The sequence below is a fragment of the Kryptolebias marmoratus genome, linkage group LG20 (genome assembly GCF_001649575.2).
Source record: "Kryptolebias marmoratus isolate JLee-2015 linkage group LG20, ASM164957v2, whole genome shotgun sequence".
Lineage (NCBI taxonomy): Eukaryota > Metazoa > Chordata > Actinopteri > Cyprinodontiformes > Rivulidae > Kryptolebias > Kryptolebias marmoratus.
The window spans coordinates 15,292,951-15,299,359 of record NC_051449.1 but is presented as its reverse complement, the minus strand read 5'-3'; the positions used below and the strand labels follow the sequence as shown (position 1 = coordinate 15,299,359).

Here is a 6,409-nt window from a genome sequence, read left to right as displayed (position 1 = left end):
GACCAAACTGTCGAGTGTGAAAATTAGTCCTTTTGAAACAGAACATGAGCAGGAAAGTTGAAACGAAGGTTGTTGAGTGTCGGCTGCCATTATGAAGTTAAGAAGAAAGAGGCGTATGAGTTAGAAATTCAGTTTGTTTGTTTTTGTTTTCTTAATTATATTTATCAGGCGCATTTCTGTGTATATATGGCTCTGTAGGTTCCTGTAGCTGTTTTGGCTGTTTAACATGAAGCGTGGCATGTTGCCGTGGTTTATTGAAGTCTTAACCAGGAGCCCAGAAAGAGATTTCTCTCAGCCTGAAACAGCTTTTTAGCATTTTGAACGATCCTCATTTAAACCCAAAGGACCTCAGCCGCCCTGGTACATTACGGTTGGTGGTGCCCTTTCTTTTAAATGACAAGTATGAATGATAACAGGCTGTTAACAGGACCGAGCAGAGGTATTCGGCGTCCCTGGTGGGGGACTTTGACTCCAGCTGGAAATGTCAAAGCATCTCCCTTTTAAGCAAGCTCAGATTTCCACCCTGAATTAGCCGGCAGATATAGAACGTACGCCGTTCGGAGCTCGATTCATGACTGCTGCGATGTTTATTTTTTGCTTCAGAATCCCAGATGTAATCACTTCACTGCTACGGATCCTCCCATCCACCCCTTCCCCACCTACCCACCCACCCCAATCTGTTTCTTTCACAAACTGCGCAGCAACAATAGCTCTGTAACTTGCTTTTTATGCCAAATTGTTGTGTTTACTTGTGTCCTATCGACAAAATAAACCTGAAGGGGAGCGAAACGTCAAGTCAGCCCTCATGGTCTGACCTGAAATCAGCTGTCTGCCTTAACTCCCACTCCCCTGAGAGACCTGGACGGCTGCAAAAATGAACGACTCTTTATTTGCAGACAGGCGTTTCACCACTAACAGACTAGTCTGCGACGTACAACGCACGTCTAAATGCACACTTAGGGAGATTATGTTCTAGTTTGGTTTTTGTGCATAAATTGGGGCATTTGAAATTAATCGAAATCGTGTATTTTTCCCCCACTGTCCCCTCCAAATATACAAACCCAGCCTGCATACAGTGTCTGTATGCATGTGTAGATCTAACCAAGCTGTGTTTTCTCTCCAGGCTGACTGTAACTTTTGGGTTTCACAGCAGTGCGAGTGAATCCGTTGTTCTTCTCTAATTTTAGTTCTTTTTTTTTTTTAATCCTTCAATATATCCAGCCAGTTATTAATCTTATTCTGATCATAATTATCCTTTGTAAAACCAACATGTAAGCGTGAGTGAGTGTGTGTGTGTGTGTGTGAACCCAGAGGGGTTACAGGGGGAGGACCAAGCCAAACCTGATGCATCTACCTACCTACCTGTCTATCCATCTTATCTGTGTGGCCCTCTTCTTCTCTCTTCGCTCCTACTCTCCACTTCCTGCCTCTCCTCCTTTCTTCTCCTCCCCGCCCTCCTTCCCTCCTCCAACGTTTATTGCTGTGTTTGTTCTTTGGAAAAAATAAAACCTTTTAAAAAAAGAAAAAAAAAGAAAAATGAAAATGCTATCACAATAAACTATAATAAAACATTCTAAACTCTAAACATGATGGTTATGGTTATGTGAAGATGGTGGGGGGGGACAGAAAATCCTGCAGTTTTTTTGTTGTTGTTTTTTTTGTCCAGATTTCTCACACAGTTTTAATTTGATTCAGTCTTTAAAACGAGGGGAAAAAAAAGACTCCTGGAAATGTGCCGTTTGACCTTCGGTTGTCCTTCAGATTATATTCCCTGATGGGGGGGGGGGTCGGTCAGAGAGGGAGACGGCTGAATAAATGAAACGCGCATGTTGTCGTCGCTCAGCCTCGATGCATGAGCGGTCACTTGCAGCTGATGACTCATACAAATACCACGTGTCTGTGATTCACTGCGTAGACTTCTTCATGTTTAGCCACACGTTACTGCGGTTTCATTTGCTTCAGATATTTAAAGTTGCTGTGAAGGTTTTGAACTATTAATATCTTCCAGTGTCGTATGTGGCTCTTTTAAAGGGCTGTTCCGTCAAATCGTTGTCGGCTGGCACCTTTATGAGCCCCAGAACAAAGAGGATGAAGACAAGGGCAGAAGTCTTCCTCCGTGCGAGCCAAACGAGGGCCCCTTTAGTGTGTTTCAGGGTTATAAAACAACACTTAATCCAAAAAATGCCATACAGGTGTGACGGGACGCTACATTAAATGATATGAAACAGTTTTGCGTGACACGGTTTGTTTAGTTTGGTGCCATTTGCTCAACCGAGCCACGTCCGTGTTCCTGCGAATTGATTCATATCAAAAGTTATGGGTGCTCGGACTTACTGTAACTTATAAACTTTGCCAAAGTATTTGTGTTTCCCCTCATAGAAATACAATGGGATCTCCTCAGTTCCTTCAAAAACATTACTTTTAAAATCTACTTCAGCATACTGACCATATTTTTAGGCTTTATAGAGCTTTTTGCTGCTTTTAGCTCGAACAACTCTTCAAGTCGTCCATTGAATACTGTAATCTGCATCCCTGGTCTCTATAAATGTTCTTGTTATGACAAAAAGGAGGTGAATGTAGCTTATGTGAGAAAAGGCCTGCAGCTCGTCCAGCACAGTTTCTGTGAACAACCTGCAGCTGCTTCTGGACTGAGACTTTGAACGGGATTTATCCCAGAACGAACAATAAACACTTTACTGCAAAACAGATGACGAGGTGAAGTGAAATGAACTAATGGATCCACACACACACTCTCACGCTCAGGAGGTCAGTTTGGGACCACCGGGTAACCTGACAGGGTTGGGAGCCCCCCCAACACATGCAGGATGAGAACATGCAAACTCCACACACAAACGAGCCACGAGACAACACTGCTGACCACTACTCCACTGTGCAGCCTGACATGAACGGCCTCAGAGGGAATCACTGGCTGCGCTTCATGCGGTCCTGCTAACAGTTACTTCACCTCTGTAGAAACCAGGCTCTCCTGCTGCCTGACGCGTTATTATTCAGGCCACAATGTTGAATCCACGGCCGGCTGTTTGTCGTGCGTGTCCTTGCGTTGGGGCCCTGCGATGGACTGCGACCCGACCACGTGTACCCCGCCTCCTGCTTGTTGACTGCTAAGATAGTCAGCAGCCCTGAACAGGACAGAGGTGGGTACAGGAAATGGAAAGACGACGAAACCATACTGAGGTATAATCTCAGTTTCTAATCAGACAATACAGACACAATGTGTTACTCAGCAGAACATGGTCTTTCTCCACAGGTTACATACTGACACTTAGTAAAGTTGATGTAACATTTTTTTTGTCACAATTAACCAATTGTTTCGTCAAAACCTACTTAACAGTTCACTAGGATACAAAAAAACCCCACAGAGCAACACCATAAGTCGAAGGTGGATGATAATATTTCTGCCTCTGTGTGTTTGTAACCAAAACATCCCATGAACCACTGAACAAATGTTGATGAAACTTGGAGAAAGTAATCTCTGGATGTACGTCTACAACTTTTGGAGTCAACCCAATTCAAGATGGTTTCTACAGTCGACTGACCTTAGAAAACACAAAAATGCCTGTAATTCGGTCAGTTTTGCAGACAGTGTGCTAAAATCTGGTGTGGTAATAGCTGAGACAGACCCCCAGGTTTCCTGAGTGCTAACAGGTTGTAAAACAAAACATCTGTTTTAAATGTTGCCATTAACTAGTTGGTTAAAGCCAACCCTGTCAGCTAAATAACTCATGAACCTCTGAGTGGGTTTTAATGAAACTTTGAGGAAGTAATCAATGGATGTACCTCTGCGACTGATTAACTTTTGGAGTCAACCTTATTCAAGATGGCTGCTACAGCCAACTGAAGTCCCAGCAAATAACCTGGGAACGCATATGACGTTATTTTCAGGGTTGGACCACCTCAGCTACTGTCCTGGTGGAGGTTCACCAGTCTGCAAAATCCTCTGTTCTTGGAAATCACAGACACCATGTCCTCCGTACTAAAGAGGAGAGGGACCTGTTGGCAGCGCACAGTTCAAAAGCCTGCCTCTCTGATGGTATGGGGGTGCATCAGTGCCCATGGCATGGGCAGAAAAGTGTCTACATGTTTTCGAACCACATACGATCCCATCCAGACAGTGACTTCTTCAGGAAAGGCCTTGCATGTGTCAGCAAGACGATGCTAAATCACATCCATCACAACAGCATGGCTTCATAGAAGAGTCCAGGTGCTGAACTGACCTGCCTGCAGTCCAGACTTACCACCAATGGAAAACATTTGACACATCATGAAAGCTGTCTTACTCTTTTTTTTGGGTTGAACTCATGTTTTAACTAAATGTTCTCTGTACTTTATCTAATGTCCAAAATTATGAAACCACATTAGGAAGTCCTTATGAAATGTGTTGTACTTTGCAGAAAGGAGGAAGTCAACAAGTACACAAAGAGATCTGAGAGTTGGGACACACGCAGCATCTACGTGTGGGAGAGAAGGTGTGTGTGTGTTTCCTAAGGCCAGATTGTCATGATAAGCAAATTACAGATTGTGTCAGGGACATCCGCATTACTGCAGGTCCCTCATATTCCTGCAATATGCACCATCATTTCATCACTTTAGATGGATCCAAAGTGATAAAAATCCAAAGCTTCATTTTAACAGGGTGGTAGCAGTTGTGCTTCAGCCAGCGGGGTAAGAGTGCAGCTTTCTTTTTTGGCATTTTATTTAATCGCCTATGATGTTTTGCATCTATTAAGCCATGGAACTAATAGCCTCTCTCTCTTTACGTGCTCCTCCAAATTTAAATACACATGAGCAATAATGCTTCTATCATGTATGTCTATATATATGTGTATATATGTAGGATATTCAATAAAAAATAAGCAAAGCAAATCATCAAAAAAACCTACAGAACTAAACATAATATTGGTAATTCAGCATGTCCCAAAGCCAACAGTGAGTTTCTGAACTACCATTCCTTTATCGCACATTTTCATTAGGAGTTAAATTTAACGTAATATTTTAAAAAAGAGTGATTTCCTGCAGTTTAAGGAGGCTTTTGAGTCCATTTTCTCATCCTCCCCCTTTCTCGAAATCCGGAGCCCGGAGCGCGCGGGCACGCCGGGGTCAGTGACCGCGCACGCCGCCTGTTTATCTGTATGAGAGGTCCTCGGGAGCGCGCCCCCCCTGGCCGAGGAAGGTGAGCGAGTGTCTGGAGGGGAGGACTCGGGAGCGCGGCCAGCCGAGGGATCGATCGGATTAAACTCGATTTGAGTGAAATTAACACAAAGGAGAGAAGAGCAAACGCGCACTAGACGGCGAGGTCGCGGATGCGGAGATACGCCGGAGACATATTTCACGAAAAACAACAAAAAACTTGAACTTTTTTTTCTTTCTTTCTGTCTTTCCTCCCCTTCTGTTTATTTATATCTCGAACTGAAAAAGGACCACGGTGGATGTTTTTTTTTCCAAGCCAGCCAGCGGAGATAGTACCCTTCTAACGAGGAGTTGATTTGATAAAAAAGAAAAAGCCCGAAGTGACCAAGCTTGTTGGGTAAGCTAACAAATGCCTCTTTTTTTTCTCCCCCCCCTCATTTGAAGCTTAAATGAGTCGGTGTCTTCGCACAAGCCGGGTTTGAATGAAATGTTTTCTTCGAATAGTAAGTTTTTTCCTACTTTTCAACGCAATCGGACTCATCCGCCGGTGCGAGTTGTGTGGTTTCTTTTTCTTTTTTATTTAAAAAAAACCTGTCTGGGCAGTTTCTTTCAGTCAGTAAATATAATGTACGGGACTCCTGGGTGATTTAGATCATGTTTTATTTTCTCGTTTAAGCTTTAAAGTCGGTTTAGGTCCGTGTAGCTGCCGTGCCGACATGCTAACAATAGCAAGTTTAGCTTCGCCACCCGCTGCAGCGCTTCCACGCACAGACGCACCACAAACAGTCCCATTACTTGAGTTGAAAAGTGGGAAGAAATATCCCCCCCGAAAACGGCAGGGAGGGCTTCTCGGTTCTCCGAGTCTTTTCCCCTTCTTCCCCCCTCCACCCCCTACTTCTCCCTCAAAGACTTCGCGGGGTTTCGCGACGCGGAGCGGCGACTTAATTCGGGTGTTAAAGTGCGAGCGCTAGCCCCCCGTTAGCCGATTGTGTTGAGGCTTCCAGGAGACACGAGGTGGCGCGGAGCGGAGAGGTGAGTCACCAGCCCGCTGAACGAGCGACCGCTCTCAGGGAGATTCCCGGCGGACGGCGCTTCCGACGCCTCGGTGACCGCCGCGCTGCTCGCTCGAGTCGCGGCGTGAAAGTTCAAAACCTGTCCGTGGAGGGGAGAGACTCGTCTAAATGCGTGTTTTTGAATGGAAAACTGGGTAGAGTGAAGTGCTTGTTGTAGTTTTTTTTTTCCATTGGAAAGGGGACAGAGC

At 44.7% G+C, this 6,409-nt stretch overlaps 1 protein-coding gene across 2 annotated transcripts in view; it reads left to right on the top strand.

Annotated features, from left to right (window-relative positions):
* Positions 1-5,174: 5,174 nt before the first annotated feature.
* Positions 5,175-6,409, top strand: part of chd7 (chromodomain helicase DNA binding protein 7) — a 68,745-nt gene continuing 67,510 nt past the window's right edge. The window contains exon 1 of one of the 2 annotated variants that reach the window (XM_017422241.3): positions 5,175-5,545. The gene's annotated coding sequence lies outside the window, so the exon portion shown is untranslated. Of the gene's footprint in view, positions 5,546-6,040; positions 6,181-6,409 lie in introns of those variants that run through there. The other variant, XM_017422242.3, reaches the window with a different exon arrangement.